Raw genomic sequence first — 23,874 nt, forward strand, 5'->3', positions numbered from 1 at the left:
CATACACACACATTGTGTATTTTATTTGTATTTTGCGAGAATGCTTCAGATGCATTTGATTTCTATGAGTTTACAGACTAAAGTCATGCAAAATGGCATGAATTCATTTTTATTTGTAGAGCACTTTCAACAATAGATATTGTTTGTTCCTTATAATTATGTGTTTGTCCTGAATGAGCGAGCCAGGGGCTACTGAAAGTAAAAAACTACATGAGATAGCATGAATCCTTGAGAGGAATAAGACTCAAAAGGGAACTCCTTCTCATTTGGGTGGCACTGAATATCCAGTCATTCAGTGCCATTATTAAGTTAAGGTGTGCAGTGATAGACGATTAAATGCAGCATGTGTTCCTAAGCCATTGTAGTAGACTCTTGATGTTAACCACAGTCCAAATCCAACCTCAAAGTTCTTAAATTGCTCAGTACATAAATCGATCTTTAGGCTGTTGAACTACTGCCAATAATAATCTCAGCATTTATATATGAGGTATATTTTATTAAATAAGTGCAGGAAATCACACATTTCCAGCCTCTTGCTCTTGCTGGATTAAAGGTATTATGCATTAAACATTTGGGCATTTACTGGACACCCTGCTTGCACTGTACAGTATTTTTTTAAACATTTATGTAACAATGAGAATGCTTAATAATCCTTATTTCTCTCTCCCTGTCACCCAGTGACCAGTGCTCCTGTCCCTTTCTTCTGTTTGGATCTGCCCAATGCATCCCTAAATCTGGATGGGGTTTTCTTTAACTAGAGACCAGCTGTGGATGGTTCCATATGAACAGCCTAAAGATCCATTAAGTTCCAGTTTGAGTTTGGTTCATCTCAATGTTTCTTCCCTATACCATGTCAGGGAGTGTTTGCTTGCCACAGTCACCACTGGATCACTCAGGGATAAACTTATAATTATAAGGAAAACATTTATAGGCAGTAAACGTATGCATTTCAACTTTATAACTCTTTTCTGTAAAGCTGCTTTGAGACAATGTCTGCAAATAAATTACATTAAATGGACTCCCGCTAATAAGGTAATTACTTGAATCAGGTGTGTTTGCCACTAAGAAAGAGGTTGCTGTATACATTAATTTAGAGCAATCCCATTGGTGAAATGAAGACAAAATAATAAGGTTCCTGCCCCAGCCCTACACGAATTCAGGTAAGATACACGTGAGAAATCGGTAAATAAACAACAAACAGGAAGTGAACTCGGTTGAAGATGACCTGCATTCCGACTGCAGACAGACTGATACCTGATATATTATTTTAGGGTGAATAGTCGTAATTATTTTCGCCATATCCGACGCGTGTATACCTAAATCTGTCTTTTAAATTTATATACATATATATTTTATTTTTTAAACGCCCTGTGGCAAGACATGTAGTTGTAGCTCGCCCGTCCAGCAGGGGGCAGTGTGTTTCCACAGCCGTTTATTATGAAACCCGTGTCTATATTAAAGCTTTGCACAGCTGGATTTGGACCTGCTGAGACATGGACACAGGATTACACTTGCATTAGACAACTGAAAGGAAATACATGTAATGAAGGATAGAGAGTGAGAGAGAGAGAGACAGAGAGAGAGGGAGAGATATATATGGCTACCAGTGAAACTGCCAGTCAGAAAATGGATAGAGCACAAGACAGATTGGTGTTTCAGATTTTATACCCTTGACCTATTCGAGATATTCTTTGGTATACATACCGGCTGAAAAGTATACACAATCATGATGATGATGATTATGATAATGATTGGTATTATAATGAATATAGCTTGCCTGGACTTTCTAGTAGGCATTTTTGCACTAGTGTTGTATGTAGCAGGTCAATGACTGAACCAAGAAGGAGGCACTCAGTGGTGTACCCATCTTTTTCTTCTACATTTTGGCATTCTGTCTATGCGTCTCACACCGCTCAAGTGTATACATTGAAAAATGGCATTTTAGTGGTATTGTGTGGACTTAGAAAATGGAGACAATCAAAGAAACGGTACTGTATTTTTTTGGCATGTGACACAGTGACGTGACCCATTCAACAACCTAAATACAGCCCCCTGAAAAACTAGATTGTGCCTGCTATCCAGATTGATACTGTAGTTATAAAAGAATGTGACTTTGTGCAAAATTCAGATTGCATTTTATTTGAATGGGGGATAAAAAGTTCACTCGTACTTACATGAAATCAAATCAAAGTTATGTGATACAGAAATGATACAGGCCAAAGATTCAATTGCTTTGAACTGTAAAGATTAAATTTTTATGTTCAAGATCAAATTCCTGTGGTACTCTGAGCCTGTGGCTATCTATGCGCAGTACAGGGATGTAAGATTTTTAAAACCTTTCATTGTAGGTGAGCAAAATTAGGAAAACATTAGGTGAATTGTTTTCTGCACAAATGCATTTAACACTGATATGCAGAATATACAGAAAGTCTTTTAATCACAACTGCATAAATAGAAGGCATTTTATCATATAAAGTGGTTTATTATATATAGAACCTGCAAACTATATTAAGAATAAAATACAGCTATACCAATAAATGATATATGTATAGCTGCATCGCACTTACCAACATTTCTTCTGGCACAGTTGCAATTTCTTCGTGAATGGCAGCTTTCAGCTTGTCTACTGTTTAAGGTTTTTGAACATAGACCTTTTGATTTGAGGTAGCCCTAAAGATAGAAATCGCAGACGGAGCAATCTGGTGAACGTGGGGGCTTAAGGACATTGCTGAAATGTTGGACAGTAACAATGGAATCGTTATTTCTAAAAACTGCTTGATGGCGAAAAAATGCAATGCTCCTCATCCCACTGCACCATGGCTACTAAAACCTTACCCCCTGAACTACTCACAGGTGGTGTGGGGTGGTCACCGACTTCCCCCTTCCCAACTACTACCAATTTCAAAAACTTGTTCTTTTTGCAGCACTCTATATGAATGTTTGTATGTATATAACACTGATTATCTCTTCATCATGGCACCTGTTAGTGGTGGGATATATTAGGCACCAAGAATATTTTGTCCTCAATGTTGATGTGTTGGAAGCAGGAAAAATGGGCAAGCTTAAATTTTATCAAGTTTGATAAGGGACAAATTGTGAATGCTAGACGACTGCAGCTTTTGTGGGATGTTCCCGGTCTGCAGTGTTCAGTATCTATCAAAAGTGGTCCAAGGAAGGAACAGTGCTGAACCGGCGACATGGTCATGGGCGGCCAAGGTTCATTGATACACGTGTGGAGCCAAGGCTGGACGGTGTGGTCCGAATTAACAGACGAGCTCCTGTAGCTAATGTAACTGCTGGAGAAGTTAATGCTGTTCATGCTCGACTGGTCGGGACTGTATTGGCAGCAAAAGGGGAACCAACACAATATTAGGCAGATGGTCATAATGTTATGCCTGATGGATGTATCTCCTACTTCTTTCGGCTGCTTCCGTTAGGGGTTGCTACAGCGGATCATCCTTCTCCACACTACTTTGTCCTCTACATCTGCCTCTTTCAAACCAAATATCTGCATGTCTTCCCTCACCACATCAATAAACCTCCCCCTTAGCCTTCCTTTTTTCCTCCTTCCTGGCGACTCCATCCACAGCATTTATCTACCGATATACCCCATGTCCCTCCTTTTCACATGACCAAACCATCTTAATCGCGCCTCCCTCACTTTGTCTCCAAAACGTCCTACATGCGCTGAACTTGTTTCTAATCCTGTCCATCCTCGTCACTCCCAATAAAAATCTCAACATCTTCACATCTGCCATCTCCAGCTCTGCCTTCTGTCTTTTAGTCATTGCCACTGTCTCTAAACCATACAACATCACAGGTCTCACCACAGTCCTATACATTCCCTTTCACGCTTGCAGATACCCTTCTATCACAAATCACTCCTGCTATCACTCTTCTCCACCCACTCCACCCTGCCTGCACTCTTTTCTTCACTTCTCTTACACACTTTACATTAATTTGCACTGTTGATCCCAGGTACCTGAACTCCTTTACCTTCTCCACCTCTTCTCCCTGCAACCGCACCCCTCCACTGCCCTCCCTCTCATTCACACACATGTACTCTGTCTTACTCCTACTGACTTTCATTTCCCTTCTCTCCAGCATACCTCCACCTCTCCATGCTCTTCTTAACCTGCTCTTTACTCTCACCACAAATCACGATATCATCCGCAAACATCATAGTCCATGTAAACTCCTGCCTGACCTCATCCATCAATCTGTCCATCACCAGTGTAAACAGGAAAGCTCAGGGCCGATCCTTAATGAGGTCCAACCTTCACCTTGAACCAGTCTGTCGTTCCTACTGCACACTTTACTGCTTTCACACTGTCCTCATACATGTCCTGCACCACCCTCACATACTTCTCTGACACACCCGACTTCCTTATTTAATACCACAACTTCTCACTCGGCACTTTGTCGTACGCTTTCTCTAAATCCACAACACACAATGCAACTCCTTCTGACCTTCTCTATACTTCTCCATCAACATCCTCAAAGCATTCCACTAAGCATTCCACAAAGGCTGCCAATACTCTTTCCCATAACTTCATGGTGTGACTGATCAAATTTATTCCCCTGTAGTTACTGCAGGTCTGCACATCTCCCTTATTTAAAAAAAGATCTGTACCAGCACACTACTTCTCAATTCCTCAGGCATACTCTCACCTTCTGGAATCTTGTTAAACAATCTTGTTAAAAACTCCACTCCACTAAACATCTCCATGCTTCTACTGTTATGTCATCTGGGCCAACCGACTTTCCACTCTTCATCCTCCTAATTGCTGTTCTCACTTCCTCCTTACTAATCCTATCCACTTCCTGCTTCACACAATCCAACCTTCTCTCTCTCATTTTCCTCATTCATCAGCTGCTCAAAATATTCCCTCCACCTTCTCAACACACTCTCCTCACTAGTCAACACATTTACTACTGCATCCGTTATTGCTCTAACTTACAGCACATCCTTCTCAGATCACTCCCTCTGCCTGGCCAATCGGTACAAATCCTTTTCTCCTTCCTTATTGTCCAACTTCACATAAAGCTCCTCATATGTCTTTCCTTAGCTATTGCCACATCCCTCTTCACCTGCTGCCACATCTCCTTGTACTCCTGCCTACTTTTCTCATCACTCTGTAAATCCCAATTTTGTTTTGCCAACCTCTTTCTCCTTATGCTCTAATGCACTTCCTCATTCCACCACCATGTCTCTTTGTCTTCCTTTCTATTTTCAGATGTCACACCAAGTACCTTTATAGTTGTCTCTCTTATTCTGCAGTAGTTGCCCAATTATCCCGCACCTCTTCACCACCACCGAGCCCCTGTCTGATCTCTTCCCTGAATCTCAAACTACACTCTTCCTCCTTCAGTTTCCACCATCTTATTCTTCTTTCAGTCCTCACTCTCCTTCTCTTCTTCTTCACCTCCAAGCCATCCTACAGAGCACCATCCAATGCTGTCTAGCTATACTATCCCCAGCCAACACCAGTCTCCAATCTCCTTCAGGTTGCATCTCCTACATAGAACATACTCCACCTGTGTGCACCTTCCTCCACTCTTATATGTCACCCTATGATCCTCCTTCTTCTTAAAATAAGTGTTCACCATTGCCATTTCCATCCTTTTAGCAAAATCTACCACCATCTGCCCTTCCACATTCCTCTCTTTAAGGCCATACCTACCCATCACCTCCTCATCACCTCTGTTCCCTTCATCAACATGCCCATTATGCCCAAGTCTGCCCCAAACACCAATTGTTCTTTCCTAGGTACACCTTCTACCACTTCATCTAACTCACTCCAGAATCTTTCTTTCTCTTCCATCTCATTACCAACTTGTGAAGCATTTGGATGACATTCATCATCACCCCTTCAACTTCCAGCTTCATGTTCATTGCTCTATCAGAAACTCTCTTCACCTCCTCTACACCCTTAATGCACTCTTCCTTCAGAATCACCCCTACACTATTTCTCTCTCCATTCACACCATGAAAGAACTGTTTAAATCCACCTCCAATGTTGCTGTCCTTACTCCCTTTCCACTTGGTCTCCTGAACACACAACATATCTACCTTTCTCTTCTCCATCATATCAGCTACCTCTCTCTCTTTACCAGTCATAGTACCAACATTTAAAGTGCCCACTCTAATCTCCACTCTCCTACACTTCTCCTTTCCTTGCCATCTCTGGAGAGGTCTTCCTCCTCTTCTTCTTCTCATTCGGCCAACAGTAGCCCAATTTCCACCAGTACCCTGTTGGCTAACAATATCTGTGGCGGTCGTTGGTAACCCGGGCCGATCTGGTATGAAAATGTAATTCGTGATGGCACATGTTTTACGGTGGATGCACTTACTAACGCAACCCTTCCCATTTATCTGGGCCTGGGACTAAGAGTGCACTGGCTTGTTCAACCCTAATGGCTGGGTTTATATATATATATATATATATATATAGACAGAGAGAGAGAGAGAGAGAGAGAGAGAGAGAGAGAGAGAGAATATAACACTTAAGCAAACTTGAACAACTGCAAAACATAAAGTATTTCTTAAGGTTTTTTCAGGACACACATATATACACACACACACATACACACACCTGTTAGCGTTAACTCAGCTCAGTGCTCTAGGGGCTTGTCCTGCTGTTGCCACACTCTCCTCCACTTCAGCATGGTTGACAGAATCAGACTGTGAGGCGGGACGACCTTTGACCCCGCCCATCGTCCTAGAAGTGTCACTCTGATCGACTGAACAGGTCTCAGATTACATAGTGTTCTCCAGAGTCTGTTCTTCACTAGAGCGTTATGCTTTCTGAGACAGTGCCTTTATATTGATCTATTTGTAGAATGAGTTTTTGCGCTACTTTTTAGAGGTGGATTTTGATGCGGTTGTTTAGATTCAGTTGAGCCTTATGAGCTCAAAGTCTTGACCAGTCGAACAAAACAGAAAGCTGGAGAGTGCTATTTTCTTAGGCTTGGTCTCAAGTCACATGAGACATTGCCATTTTAAATCCAAAACTGCCCCCTTAAATTTTCACTAGAAGCGATCATTAAATTATAAAAATATTTTTTTAAACATATTTAATTGCATTGACTAAAACCTATTGTAAAATAAATATTTATCTATTTTATACAGTATAGTTGTAAAAATGACGGCTGCGCAAACGTGACAAGGGAGAACATTTAAAGGTTTTATTTCAACTACAGTATTTGTCCCTGAAAGTGTTTAAAGGACAAAAGAGTTGCAGGAGAATGCAAAAGTAAAAACAGAGCAGACTGAGAATGAGAGAAGTCGTCTGGATATCTGAAATTGAGTCTTATTAATCTCTTCAATAGGCGAATTTGGGCTGCCTTTTTTTTTCTTTCTTTCCTGCTTCTGCCCTAGAAAGGCAGTCATGCTTAGCCGAAGTCGTGCTGATGGAATACATCATTGCATTATGGGTAAATTCTCCTTGGGAAATTGGAATGGAAGGCGGCATACCTACACACACACACACACCCCCACACCCTCACACACACAAGCAGGTTGGCTTTTTTCAATAATGGTGCCAGCAGATGGGGAATGTAGACCATAACTCTCTGTAGTTGTTTGTCATTGCAGCCATGTGGTTTGATGGAAGCGATTTATAACTGAAAATCAGATCCCTCAACACTCATAAAAAAAAGCCTCTTGGTTTCATGCGGCTTCGGATTCTTACATATTCTTGGCCTATTTCTTCAATAGATAACCTATTTTTATTACCCTGTTTGCAGGAGATGCACTGTTTAAAATGCTAATATCCAGATGGACTCAGTGATACGTTTCTATTCAGAGCTGTCACTGCTGCACCTGCTAACATTGTGCCATTTTTTGAGATGATCTAGTTCACTGTATATAACCTTAAGAAAAAAAAACAAACTCTGTGTCCTAATATAAGGAGAGTTGTAATGTTCTAATAGCTCTGTATTTTGTGTCTTCGTATTTGTACATAGCCATTATTTAATTACACTGCCAGGTATTTACTCTAATTCATATTTACATACTCTGTTTACACTGTAGCAATCTGTTTACAGCAACACCACATTTACCTAATACGGATGCAAAAAGGTTTATGATATTAAACAATCAAATTAACGTGAATCTGAATGCACACAATCTTGTTTGACTGAATGAACACTATATTAATAGTAACACTTAATCTACAAATAAAGAATATTTCCATTTTTTTCAGAAGCTTTTTATTAGGTTTTTAAATTGTATTGATACAAATGCATAGTGTAGCTGTACTGCCAATATTATTGATGATTGAAAGTTTATTATTATAGATTATCAGTGATAGACACTTAAATAGCTTTTTTTTTTTGCATAGCTGTACTTTCCTGAAGATTTTCCATTTGGGGAGACTTTTTTCTTTAAGTTTACCACATTTCAAAGTCAAATCTCTTGCTTTTTCTTTCAACTACATTTTGCAAAATCAGTCATTTTTTTTTATTTATGAGCGGATAAAAATGTAACTGGTCAAACACACAGCAATCCACCAATCAGGGTAGAGAACTGGTATTAATTGCCATTTGGTGGTATCTACTTATCACCAACATACAGTTCAGTGTTAGTTCAACAGCAACAGGTTTTGGGCACATGATTATTTTAATAGATATCAATTAGTGTTTGACTATGTGATATGATTCTATTAATAGATTGGTGTTCAATCTAATGTAACAGTAACATTAGAGTATTTTTTACATAAACTGAGTTAATTAAGCAAGAGTCTTACAAAAATGATAATAGGAACATTATAGCCATAATAAATCATAGTACTTTGGATACATAAGTACATTTGAAGGCAAATATTTTTGTACTTTTACTTTTTGACCCCTAATGGGAGAAGCCGAAAGAAAGTTATACTTTACCTGGAGTAATATTTTAGCTACTGTATCTCTACTTTTATAGTACAGTACATGGTTTATGTACTTCATCCACCACTGTAGATTGTAACATGTAGTTACAATGATTTTGCTAACATTTTGCTTATGAGTCCTGTGTTAGCATTTTTTACCTTGCAGTTCATGACAAGCAAATGTTCAAATCGACAATTTTAACAGACTTACAGCTACAAATATAATGTGCATCTTAAATTGCTGAGTCTTTAAAGTGCACTGAAACATTTGCCTCTAAAATTCCAAATAGCTTTTTTTTTCTGGTCCAAATGTAAGCAGTGTGTTACTGTTGTAGTTGTTGTTCTTTCGGCTGCGCCCGTTCAGGGTTTCCACAGCGGATCATAATATTATCAAAGGTAAAATTTAACTTTTATATTAATAATTTTATACTTTGTGTTTAGTGTATATTCATTTACAATCAAGTGTGCATAGAAAGCGGATTGAGACACACCCATAGTAAATATTTAAAAGCAAATAGTTGCACAGAGCACAAACATTCGCTGGAATTTTTCAAAGGAAGTTCAAGAAGAATCAAACAAAGCTGCACAAGACATAGTGACTACAAAAGGTTTACACATTTAACAGTGTCACTGTGTCTCTCCAGGCCTTAGGATGTGACATGATAGATTAATCTAGCAGTTCCTGTGAGCCCTCAGAAACTGAAGGACGCTCGGTCACATCCATCTCACACGCAAAACAGAATATGTGAAAAAGTGACTTATGTGGTGGATGCTCCACATGGACAGATGTCTAACTGTTGTAATGGTAAATATTTCTGTTAAGAGATGTTTATTAAGTGTTTAGTAGGAAGGAGTCTCCATTATAAGTGCTTTGCAGCATAGAGGTGAACATGTAGAAGGCTATGTGGTGTATCTTATAACATGATAGACTCATAGTCATATTAAGTTAAAAAAAGAGAGGCTAGTGAAGAAAAGGCTGTCTATAACAATAAGAAAAGGGAAAATTTTTCTTAAATGAATACAAATATATAAAAAAAAATGTATATTATTTGTAGTGCGTTTTTCAGAATCAAAATACTTTATGGATTTCATAAGGAAATTGTTTGCTTGCAGTTTATAATAGTAAAATCAAATGAAAGATTTAAATAACATGAAAAGAAAAAAAAAAATGTATTAAGTTACCGTAAATTCCAGACTATAAAGCGCAGCCATATATAAACCACACCCACTGAATTTTACAAATATTGTTATTTTTAACATAAATAAGCCGCACCTGTCTATAAGTGTCTACACTAATGTACTTTACACAGGCTTTAACGAAAGACACGTTACACACGGTGTAACGGGTGAAATATGTTGCGCTTCCTTTAGGAGCATAGCGGTATTTTGGGAATAGCATGCCAGAAGCGATCTCTCCCTTCACCCTGACTCAACACGTTACAACGGCTTTGGATTTGTTAATTTGTTTTTGAATTTGTTAATTTGTTTTTGCATTTGTTATTTTGTTTTCGGATTTGTTAATGTGTTTTGCACTTCTCAGCCACCATAGCTTTCAGATATTTTTGCCCAAAACTTTATATCACAATACTAAATTTTTGTTACTTTGCTCATCCCTAGTTCATGGCTGTGCTACCTAGATTGTCTACCTAGATCCCTAGTTTGTATGATACAACATCTTTAAAAAAGGAAACCGATGAAATGATAAATAGATAGAAATGTAATTTAATTGTAAGTTTGCAGAGTTGGAAATTTGCAGTCACTGCAGATTTAAACCCTCTAATCATAAAGGTAGGTCATCAATATGATTGGAGAAACAGTAGCTGCTCTCAGGTCATGAACTTACTGAACTGAACACTTGATGTATCGATCAATTCTGAAATCAATCACTGATTAGCGATGAGATCTAAAAATCTAGCTGTATTTTCAGAAGCACCACAATTATCCTCTCCTTTTACATCCGTCTATTGAGCAAAGTGATTTGCAAATAGTGAAGTAAACAGAGAAATCAGTCTCTATGGCAACAAGCACAATGACAGCATGGACGTTCGCTATCACACGGTACACTGGTATATTTTATGATTTTATTTTATAAAGCTGAAGTTAGACCCAAACTAAAGTTCCTTAACTTTTAATAGTCCTGAGAACCTGAGTTAAGTAGTACTTGCAGAAGCACTCCTTCCGTCTGGTTCCTCTCAAGGTTTCTTCCTCATATCATCTAAGGGAGTTTTTCCTTGCCACTGTCGCCACGGCTGCTCATCAGGGATAAACGCACACCATTCACCTTCACTGTTGTTTTCTGTAAAGCTGCTTTGAGACAATGTCTGTTGTGAAAAGCGCTATACAAATAAACTTGACTTGACTTGACTTGACACACACACACACACACACACACACACACATAAAATTATATATATATATATATATAATGTGTGTGTGTATATATATATATATGTGTGTGTGTATATATATATATGTGTGTGTATATATATATATATATATATATATATATATATATATATATATATATATATATATATATATATATATATATATATATATATACACTCACAAACAGAGAAGAGTGAATGTTGATTAGTAACTTAAAATCTTGCAGGAGCCATCAAATCGGCTGCTCAATAAATCGACTGCACTTTATGAGCCATTTTTTATTGTTATTGTTTGGTGCTGCTGCCTGATAAGCCACTGCATGAATTTTAATTTTGCTCGCGTAATTAAAATGCACCAAAGGTACCGACTAAGAAGCAGAGGCGTAAAACACCGTAGCTTATTTCTGCGAGTGAAAAACGTGAGGCGAATCTCCTAATGGAGTTTTTGCTTTGACTGGAATTGCATTGTTTTTTTTTTATTTAAGAAAGAAACAGACTTTTATGTTTTTGTGTGTGTGTGTGTGTGTGTGTGTGTGTGTGTGTGTGTATATAATTAGCATAACCGAATGATTGCTCACTGAGGGCATACTTAAACACCCATGGTATACTGACATCCCCTTTCAATACTTTATTTTATTCTTATTCATGAAAAAAAAATTTTGTTTAATGACTACTAATTAAAACTTAACTCTTACTAGGTTAAAGTCTGTCACAATTATGCTAGTGCTAGAAACATTTGTCAGCAGCTTTTCAAGGGAAAATTATTCATGTTAACATTTAATAAATTAAATCACCTTATGTCATTTGTAATTTGTAAAATTTGTTATTGAAATACACAAGGTTGATAGTTAAAAGTCACGTTTAATATTGTAGGTTGATCATGAAACAAGTGTTTCCAGTATTTTTTATGTTAAACAGAAAAAAAAGCTTTAACTCCATCAGTCTCCATTCCAAAGAAATACTTGTGTTGTAAAAGTTACGATATTACCTCTGACGAAACTTTGACACTGAAGACTCCTTCTCAAAATGCTACATTGTGAGAATTAAAAAATAAAGAAAGGATTATACCCACCACACTAGGGCTTTTCCCCAGCTTTATGTAGCGTTACCCTGCATTCACATTATCTAGCCACAATACTTGTGTCGATTGACATCACTTGTCGCTGGTTCACCACTGTTTATTTCTTGAACCACTTTTGATAGATACTGACCATTGCAGACTGGGAAAATCCCACAAGAGCTGCAGTTGCTCAAGATGCTCTAAACCAGTCATCTAGGCATGGCCCTTGTGAAATTTGCTCCAATCACTCACTCGCTTTTAACACATCCAATTTAAGCACAAAATGTTCACTTGCTGCCTAATATATCGAACCCACTAACAGGTGCCATGATGAAGAGATCTTCTTCTTTTGGCTTCTCCAATTAGGGGGTCGCTACAGCAGATCATCCATCTTCATAACTGTCTGTACTCTACATCTACCTCTTTCAAACCGACTACCTGCATGTCTTCCCTCACCACATCCATAAACCTCCTCCTTGGCCTTCCTCTTTTCCTCCTTCCTGGTTGCTACATCCTCAGCATTCTTCTACTGATATACCCCATGTCCCTCCTCTGCACATGTTCAAACCATCTCAATGGCGGCTCTCTAACGTTGTCTCCAAAATGTCCTACATGCGCTGTCCCTCTAGAAATTAGTTTAGAAAATAAACTAATTTCTAATCCTGTCCATCGTCTGCTACTCTGCTACCTCCAGCGCCTCCCCCTGTCTTTTACTCAATGCCACTGTCTCTAAACCATACAACATCGCAGGACTCACCACAGTCCTATAAACTTTTCCTTTCACTCTTGCAGATACCCTTTTATCACAAATCACTCCTGCCACTCTTCTCCTCTTACTCTACCCTGCCTGCACTCTTTTCTTTACTCCTCTAACACAGCCATGATGATGAGATAATCAGTGTTATTTACTTCACCTGTCAGTGGTCATAATGTTATGCCTGATTGGTGCATAGTCAGACTAAATATAAAAATGTATCCTAATATTTTTGACTGTTAGTGTGTTAAACTTTTGGGCCTGGGTACTATGTAATAATGGCTGAAATTGGTAATGTAGTATTTCTGTTAAACCCATTGAAATTAAAGCCGAAATTATCAGCACCAGGCACAATGTGATTGCTGCATATCAAATCCATTGTAATGGTGTACCGAAGCAAAGTTACAAAAATTGCTATTGTCCAAATATGCATGGACACGACTGTATGTTTCCTATTTGTTTCTGAGTCACAGGAACTAATTGCAGGTAGGGACATGTTTTATGACCCAACATAAAATGTTGTTAGAGGAATCAATCGTGCAAATTGTTTGGATTAATTGCTTTATCTAATTTGCATAAGCCATAAACTCATAGTGCTGTTGCTTTATTTTGAATCAGTTTAACTACATAGAAACTAAACAAATTATGCATTTTTTGTGAGACGTGGTCTCTAGTATTTGAAAGCGTTCTTCTTTTGAAAACTGAAAAAAAAACATTATTTCTTATGTAGGAACCTGCATCCCTGATCCAAAACCAAAAAAAGGATAAAAGATAATGTTAATCATCTAAAAAGGTCACATCTGGGTCCTCCTCAGTCGAGTTTATAGTGCGGTAGCCGTGACTCTACCCAACCCCTAGATTTAGTTTGGTGATTATCCTCTTCCTAAATCATCCTGGTTCAGAGTGAAAGCAGTGTAATTAGACATGTCATGTCAAGTCACGTGGATTTTCTTTTCCCAACTGCTGCCACTTTAACCCGCACTCCAAAAAAAGCCAAAACGAGGCAGAGGAAGAGATTTTTTTTGTATTCAATGTGTGTGTGCAATGTTGAGAGCCACCGTCATCAGGCTTAGCTGGGAGTACAAAGGCCGCTGATTGCAGCTTGAATTTTAGCATCTTTCTCTCTTTGTCTGCGCCTGATTGCCTTTTCAGGCAATTCCTGTTCTCCTCCTCCTCCTCATCTCTGTCACCTCTTTGGGTGCAGTGCTGTACACTAGAAAAAAAAATATATATAAGCATGTAAAACTCTCAAAATAAAATCTTTAAATATACAAATGTATTCAATAGAAATGAAAATGTTTAAGAATATGGAATTGTCTTTCACTATTGACGAATGTCATTTAAAAAAAAAAAAAAAAATTGGTCCATGTAATTTTAAGCTTTTATAAATATTAATTACATTTATTTTTATTTGTAGATCACATTTAACAATGGACGTTGTCTCAAAGCAGTTTTGCAGATATAAAGCATTAATAAGCACCTGCAGGTGCTGAATAAGTTTGTTCCTTATAATTTTATTTAATGTTTTTTACATTTATTCAATGAGCGAACCAGTGGTGACTGTGGGAAGGAAAAACTCCCTGAGATGGCATAAGGAAGAAATCCTGAGAGGAACCAGATTCTGAAGGGAAACCCGCCCTCGTCTGTCGCTGAATGTCTATTCAATTTGGTAAAGCGCCAAGAAATGTGTGTAAAATCGTGCTAATGCTAGCTTATATATTGACAATGATGTAAAAGCAATGTTAAATTACTTATAAAAATCTTAGTAAAACATTAAAAATAAATAAATTGAAATAGCATTGAAGCTTTTTCACTGTAGGCTAAACATCTAGCTGAGTTACAAAGACCAGATGTGGATAGTATCCTGCTACATTCATGTTGGTGCAGTAAGGAAATACTCATTTTTATTATAAAAATAGGATAGTAGGATGAAGTGCAGCCTCATGCAATTAAGAGCCTGTAGTGCTTTATTCCTCTTATACTGCAATAATTGGTTAGAAATAATGTTCCTTTCTGTAAAATGTGTGAAACAAGTTAGTTTCAAATATCTTTAACATTATAACAAATATGAACAATTGTTTCTTTCTCAGACTCTCTTTTTCTCTCATAAATCACAGTCTTCTTACTGAATAACACGTACTGTATTTGCAATTTGGTTTATTATACTAAGAGCATGTGTTAGAATGATAAGTTATTAAAATAAGCACCTCGATATAGAGACAATCTGGATCTGCAATCAAAGCTGCTTTTACAGAAAACAAAATCAACTAGAATAAAACATTCACCTATGACGCAGTATAAATCCAGTAAATGGATCTTTGAATAATATTGCTTGAGTTTTTTTATTCTTATTTCTCCAACCATGTAATTTTATTTCCATTAGGTCTTGTAGAGTTTCATGCAATAAAACTTTCAACTGTTTTCTATAAAATGATAGATTTTACGTGTAACCTCACATAATTGGGCAAAATCACTAAGCCTGTTTTTACCATGATCTTTGTTTTGTGAACATTTCTTCAGGGTGTTGCTACCTTTTCCACAGTTTTGAAAGAAAACACAATTTTTTCTGGCATTCTCTCAATGTCTGTGATCCTTCCTGGTGGAAATCAGGGCTTTTAGTTGATATACGTGACCGCAAGATTTGAGCGCATTTGTTCGGTTCTTTCTCAATAATGAACCCTCGATCATGTTGCGTTATGCATTCCAGCTCCGGAGACTCTGCCTATTTATACTGACACGAACATATCACTGAGCCCATTCCATTATGTCACCCGAATTGTATGGTGTCGTGCCTTCGTTAATTTATCAAACTCGAGAGCAGGTTGTTTTCTCCATTATCCCTGAAATCTTTAGCAGCTCGATTTTGATTCATGGGCTCAGAATGGGACGTAAGCGAGGAAGTTCACCCGCCTCCAGCAGCCTTCCCGATCCCAGCCTCGTTTGTTAAAGCCAAGAATCTTTTTTCTCCTATCGCTCATCCCCTTTTTACAGTCAAAAGACGATTTATAGGCCTTTTTACATTCAGGCTCAGGAGGTTTTTCTAGTAAAGTGTGTGCCTTTTCATTGGGGTTTTTGTTCAAATTTTACCTCTGGGTTTAGAAAACTGAATTGGCTGCCTGGAATTAGTAATGTTTAAACCAACAGAAGGAGAGAAAAGAAGGGAGAGTGAGAGAGAGAATGAAAGAAGAGACAAAATTTAAAGGTGGAGAGAAAAGCAAGCAATTAAGAGAAAGGAACAGGGGAGAGAGAGAGAGAGAGAGAGAGAGAGAGAGAGAGCATATAGCAGTACATTGGATAAAATATTATATTGTCATTCAAGAAAAGAAATAAAACACTTGGTGCATGCTGTTATAAGAAAATAATCATATACATTCAGAGCATTCTGATCACATGTGTAACAAATGCAATCCTTTTTACATGTGGAACATAGTTACACTCTGAGTTCCCTCACAAACGTATTAAGTGGTGGACCACAAGTTTATTTAGTCTTCACCTTGCACTTTGAGCGCAGTGGCACTGTTTTTTTTTTCTTTTTTCTTGTTTAATTATTATTAACTTTGAAAACATACACAGCAATTCCAGGGGCATGGAAAAAAAGAAACTAGAGTTACCGTAGTGTCACTGTGGCTACTCACTGCTTTCTGGAAATATGATTTGTAGTCTATTGTTAAACTCAAATGTTGTCTTGCTACTTCCTTTCTACCGTTTTGATGACAGTATGGTGGTATGGATTCTTTTGCGTTAACTTTGTACAGCTTCAGGAATTTCCCTTAATTGGAGATCTGTATAACCCAAATTGGTTTTAACATATGTAAACTATTCAATATAATTATTCATTCATTCATTCATTTTCTCCCGCTTATCCGTAATCCGGGTCGCGGGGGTAGCAGTCTAAGCAGGCCCCCGCCTTCGACTGCTGCCCAATCCTCACAGCACCGTCCCTTACGGTCCCTCCTGCAGGTGGTGAGCCCACGGGAAGGTGGCCCCACGTCACTCCGACGTCACGGACCTTGATATTTCCCTCGTAAGGGACCCCCGGAGCATAGAGGGTTAAGGGCCTTGCTCAAGGGCCCAAGAGTGGCAGCCTGGCGATACCGGGGCTTGAACCCCAGACCTTCCGATTGGCAACCCAGCGCCTTAACCGCTGGAGCCACCACTCCCCCATATGTATAATTATTCCATTTATAAAATTTTATTGAATCAGTTAAATTTGTGAAAATGTAATTGATTATTTAATTGAATTACTATAATAAAAAGTGTACAGTTAACCCCCCATAATTTATGGTTCGGAACTCGCGGGTTCTCATTTGCAAACCTAACTAACAGCAAGTTGCGGATTATCCGAATGTTCAGAAACGTTAGGAATACATTTTAAACTGTTTTCACAAAGCATGTCATAAATTTCATTATTGTATTAAAGTAACGTAATGTGTAGGTGAATTCCATAGGGGCTGCGGGGGTGCGTCCAAAATTTGCGGATTTTCGGAACTTGCAGGGGGTCTTAGAACGTAACCCCTGCGAGTTCCGGGGGACCACTGTATTGCATTGATTCGATGTATTTTATTTCATTTTTATAAAATATTATAAAATATTATTTGATATATTATTTAACAAATCAGTCATTTTAGCAGCAGCCATTCCATATGGCAAATGGTGCTTACACGTTAATTCACTGTGCCTTGTTGTTTTAACAAATGTCGTCTGCACGCATTTGGACTTTTTGTAGTACTGTGTGTAGGACTGATTATCTCTTGGTTATTTTTGTGTTGCGTTGTCTAAATGTATGTTGCCTTATGTAGCACCTTGGTTCTAAAGGAACGCTGTTGCTTTTCATGGTGTACCTCACCAACTGCATGTGGATTAAATGACATTAGAACCAAATGACTTGAATTGACGCTTTACTTATAGCGGATACAAACATTTATTCCTTTGAATTTATTTATTTTTTATTAACTCTTTTGATATTTATATGAAAAAAAAAAAACCCACACGCAGATAGACTGCAATTCAGTGATTGTGATTACAGCAACAAAGCCCTGACATTAGAGACTCCTTCCAAATAAACTTCCCTTTATTAAAATGTTCATCATATCAGTCAACACTTACACAATTTAATAAGGTGATTTGAAGCATTTATGTGATTTGCTGTGCAACTCTTCCAAAAGTGTGCATACATGCAATCGCGCACGCACACAGACAAATATTCCTCCAACACTTTAATACATTTGTTTCTGAAAAGAAACCTGAAGCTTTTTACTCACTAGTTGCATTGCATTACTTAATTCCCCTGTTGGAAATTACGATCTATTCAAATTGCATTTCTCTGCATCTCTTGTCATGTTGTATTATGGTGCAATCTTCCCAGACAGCAGGATATAAACATTTAAATTAGGTTTAAAAAAAGGTCTAGACTTAATCTCATTCTAAGGCTTCCTTTCTTTGTCATTGCATCTTTTTTTCCCAACTGTCTTTGACTAAAGGAGCAAATATTAGATTCTGAGTATGATATAGACAAGACATGATACTTGCATGTATTTCACTAAATATATTTGAAACGTTAATATTCATATTTATATATATATATATATATATATATATATATATATATATATATATATATATATATATATATATATATATATATATATAAATATATAAAAATGGAAATCTTTACCAATAAAATCTGACATAGCACTATTGCCCTGTTAATCACAAGTTATTATTGAGACAGATACCACATCTCTGCATTAAAAATGAACTGATAGGTCAACAGGCCACATCTTCTTCCCACACCAGAATTATATTATGAAATGGTGTATTCAATACCATTGAATGAATCAGTGTAACTATTTGATATATAATATGACTGGTGCAATTGCAATAATACATTTCATAAAGATGCATTTTTTTTTCTGCGTTGCAGGTAATAGAAGTGGATGAAGGAAGCCCAAGTGTCATCCATCACAGAGAAAAAGGTAAGCGATAGCTCCTCTGAATAAGAAAGCTTGAATAAGAAGTCGAGAGAGAGAGAGAGAGAGAGAGAGAGAGAGAGAGAGAGAGAGATATTTTCATTGAGATTCTGCTTGTGTTCTCAGCTAAAATGCATAACACCTCCATTTGGATTCAGAGTGTGACAAGCACAGTTTAGACAAATGGTATTGCTTAAAGCTGTGTGTGTGTGTGTGTGTGTGTGTGTGTGTGAGTGTGTGTGTGTGTGTGTGTGTGTGTGTGTGCGTGCGCACAAGAAAACAAGACCATCTGTTCGACTTTTAACTGTGTCACACACCCTAAGAAAGTCTTTGTGTGTGCAAAAAAAAGAAGGTTTCAGGGGGAAAAGATGTAACAGATATGAGATCAGCCTTATATTACATCATACATGTTACATGTTACTGTCCTCTAAAAGTAATTAAACATTATTGTCTAAATAGCTGGCAACAAAAGTGAGAACACACTACATGATAACAGGTGTACGTCGTGTAACCGTGCAAAGCCAGATGTCCTATTCATTATGTTCATGTTTTGTGTCTGTTTGACAGGACCATACAAATTTGTATATCTTGTATTAGACCAGTTAAAATTTGGTGCTTTGAGTACAATGCTCTCATGCTGACTACTGGATGTTCAACATGGCACCTCATGGCAAAGAACTCTCTGAGGATTTAAGAATTAGATTTGTTGCTCTCCACAAAGATGGCCAAAGCTATAAGAAGATCGAAGATTCGCTCAAAGAGCTTGAGTCCCTGGTTGTGCGTCAGGTGCAGAAGCTGCATCAAAAAACAGATACATGAGTGCTGCAGCATTGCTGTAGAGGTCGAAGAAATGGAAGGTCCGTTTGTCAATGCTCAGACCAAACGCCGCACACTGCAACACGTCGGTTTGCATGGCCATCATCCCAAAAGGAAGCCTCTTTTAAAGCTGGCTCCCAAGAAGGCCCCCAAACATCTCCAAAACTGCAGCTCATGTGGGATGTTCCCGGTCTGCAGTGGTCAGTATCTATCAAAAGTGGTCCAAGGAAGGAACAGTGGTGAACCGTGGTGTTACATTTCAACCTTATATTTATCACATTTACCTCATATTTATCGCACCCTTACTCTGCTATGTTTATTGTTTACTCTTTATTTATGTCTAATGTTTACTGTTTACATTATAGGCACCTTGGCCAGTTAATAATGACATTTTGTTCTTTTGTGTACTCTGTATGTGTAAGAATGACAGTAGATCTTGAGTTGAGTTGAGCTAAGTTGAGTTGAACCGGCGACAGGGTCATGGGCTGCCAAGGCCCATTGATGCACGTGGGTCGCAAAGACTGGCCCGTCTGGTCCGATCCAACAGATGAGCTACTGTAGCTTAAGTTGCTGAAGAAGTTAATGTTACTGCTCGACGGTCCAGGATTGGGTAATGCCTGGTCTTTGTACACCTTTGCTTTGTATTGTTACAGGCATCGTCTACCCAACAGGTTGGGTTAGAGCAGGGGTGTTCAAACTTTTCCACAAAGGGCAGGTGTGGGTCCAGGTTTTCATTCCAACCAATCAAGGGGAACACCTAGTAGTCACTAAAAAGAAAAGAATTCAATTTAAACAGAATTTGGTGTGGACTTGGTTGGTTGGAATGAAAACCTGCACCCACACTGGCTTTTAGTGGAAAAGATTGGACACACCTGGTTTAGAGTATTATGGTAAATGGTACTCATGGTCACATACACTTTGGTCAGAGATGGTCTTTAATATCCCACTGCCACTACCATACTAAGATTTATTAAGGGGTTATTTGCCAATTGGATTATTCTGTCAATTCCCAAAAAAAACTTCATGACTTTTTTTGTGGTATTTAAGCCATTTTTTGGGTGAGCTCATTCTGATATACTGTGTATTGGAGTGGAATATTGGTTGAAGCAGGCTGTAATTTCCTACACTGTATAGACTTTATAGTCAAGAAACAACCATGCCACAGACAAAATCAGTGAGATTGTCCTCATTCTGATGTTAGATTTGATCATCTCAAACTGTATCTTTAGATTTACATTACATTTATGGAATTTGGCGTTTTTATCCATTGCAAGGGCCTGGCAGTGGCAGCTTAGTAGTTCTATGATGTGATTTTATGAACTGCCTTCAGATGTCCAAAGCATAGTTCCTTCAGGAAATTACAATGATAAAAACGTGTGCTTTAATTCTGTAGTTAAAGTAGGTGTATGTGTGTGTGTGTGTGTGTGTGTGTGTGTGTGTGTGTGTGTGTGTGTGTGTGTGTGTGTGTGTGTGTGTGTGTGAGAGAGAGTGTGTGAATAGGCATTTTATCTGCCATGTCAAATTCCAGTAATGTTATTTTATTTAGAATGATTCTCACCCACTGGATTGTGTCTAATGCTTCTTAAGCAATGGCTTACCCTGCAGTTCATCATAATCCTAATGGAAAAGCGAACACCCGTAACGGTGCACTAATAACGACTTTTGTCAACCGTTGAGAACAAAGAGCCTAACGGCAATGAATTGCAATGAGGTTTTTTTTTCCTCTTCTTTTTTTTTTTTTAACATGCTGAACATGCCAAACATATGAATATGCATGAGCATGCAAATACACACTTAGCCGTAATCAAAAGAACCGATGATCAAGCTCAGCATTTTGTACCGGTCGCCAGTGATTGCGGTTAACGAGCAATTTACATAAGCATCAACGTTAATGGTCTCAACGAGCAGATGCAGCAGCGCTGGAGATAGCACAGCTCTACATATAGAAAAGGCAGGGGAAAAAGTGCTGAACTGATAACATGAAGCATGCATTGGGGGAAAAGTGCAACACTGAGAAATTCCAATAAATCTCCACTCTCGTTATCTGCCGAACAGCTGCGAACATTTACAGCATCTTGCATTGGATTTGAGTCATTTAGCACATGACTGGCATTTTCATTATCACAAGATGGATAGAAGGCAGAAAATTTACATTTAAGGACAGATGTTATAATACATGACAGTATGTCATGTCATGCCACAAGTCATATGTCCTGTTCAAGTTTGCCATAGGCTTGGTAATTACAGTGGTGAACAGTAATGAAGTAAATGTAATTTGTTACTGTATTTAAGTAGCTTTTTTGCATATCTGTACTTTACTGACTTCCCGTGGGCTCACCACCTGCAGGAGGGACCGTAAGGGATGGTGCTGTGAGGATTGGGCAGCAGTCGAAGGCGGGGGCCTGCTTAGACTGCTGCCCCCGCGACCCGGATTACAAATGAGCGGGAGAAAATAAATGAATGAATGAATGTACTTTACTGAAGTATGTCCATTTACGGAGAATTTTACTTTAACTTCATTACATTTAAAACTCAAATCTCGTACTTTTTACTCAATTACATATTGCAAATTCAAAGTGGATTTTGACGAGTGGATAAAAACGTAACTGGTCAAACATGTAGCAAACTACCAATCAGGGTAGAGCACGCGCTCTGTTTTAAACTTGTTACAAATGCCGCTTGATGGTATTTATTGCCGCTTGATGGTGACGATGACATACAGTTCAGCATCAGTTCATAAGCAAGCAGAACATTTTGAGAGTAATGAATGATGGCTATAACTCCTGACTCTCACATGCCATAACACCAGTGGCCTTATTTGTGCAATTTTGTTGAAGTAATTGAAAAGAAGATTTTAGGCTCATGATAATTGTAATAGATATCAATCAGTACATTTACATTTATATATAAGTCAAGACTATTCAAAAAAAATTGCATTAAAAAGCATTAGTGATTTCAAAACATTTAAGTGGCAGGTTCTCTCTTAAACGTAGTAGTAGTTCGACTGAAAAAGAAAGAGAATAAAAAAGAAAAGAGAAAAACTACATTTATGGCTTTGTTATGTGCAATTTTATGTCATTTTATACTTTTGATTTTACACTATTTGACACGTTACTTCTCAATTACTGCAGCTGTTGTTTTACGTGTGTCATGTCCAGTTTAGAAATGCCAACCCTATGGAGATCAAATCTAGGCTGTGTTTCACTTTATGTAATCACCTGATGGTCACTCATGGGCTGCATGAATTTCAGTGCATGGGCCATTTCTAGTACCCTAGTTGAGATTCCTATTGCCCCCCCATGACTCCGCCCTACCACCACAATGCTCCACTTCCACCCCATACAAATCATTCGCAGCCTTCCTTGATTTATTAAACCTTGATTTATTAAACCTTGATTTAATAATCATTGCAAAATTGCCTGAATTCAAGTATGTAAACATATACTGTGTATAAATCTTTATCAGAAAAACAGGTAAATAATTTAAATAGGCGAGGGTTCAATGGCGCCCCTAGCTGGACGCACCCTAGACGACCGTCTAGTTTGCCAATGTTTAAAAATGGTGCTGCTCAGTGCACATTCTGAACTAGAAAGAATAATGCCTCATCGTCTGTGTGGTGTTCTTGCATTCATTGCTGGTGCGTTTGTATTTTCACAAAGCTGGGTGCCACAAACCTGTATTGATGTATTTTTGTATTTGCGATGAAACCATAGGCCTCTACGTTTGACATTTGACATATGACTGAGGAAATCAATTGCATCCACCATCAATCATGACAAAATGTACTTCATTATGAAGCTCTGGTTAGCATGGAATGACATTTGTTGATTTGAACACTTTGTTAATTACAGATGGTCAATTTCCTTCGAGGATCAAGAGTCTTTCGAGCAGCCAAACTCTCAAGAAAGAGATCTTGTTCCACTTTCCTATTGCACCACAGGCATCAGGACAGTGATGAAGAACAACAGAAATGACACAAACCCGCCATCATTTTAGCAGACGGCAAAAACACAGC

The 23,874-nt window shown here is 38.1% G+C and overlaps 1 long non-coding RNA gene across 1 annotated transcript; it reads left to right on the forward strand.

Moving 5' to 3' along the window:
• The first annotated feature begins 1,029 nt into the window (after positions 1-1,029).
• On the forward strand, positions 1,030-23,874 carry LOC310721225. The gene is made up of 3 exons (XR_014531969.1): positions 1,030-1,160; positions 18,998-19,049; positions 23,711-23,874. It is a non-coding gene; the product is annotated as an uncharacterized lncRNA (long non-coding RNA).

Source organism: Silurus aristotelis, assembly GCF_946808225.1.
Source record: "Silurus aristotelis genome assembly, chromosome: 27".
Lineage (NCBI taxonomy): Eukaryota > Metazoa > Chordata > Actinopteri > Siluriformes > Siluridae > Silurus > Silurus aristotelis.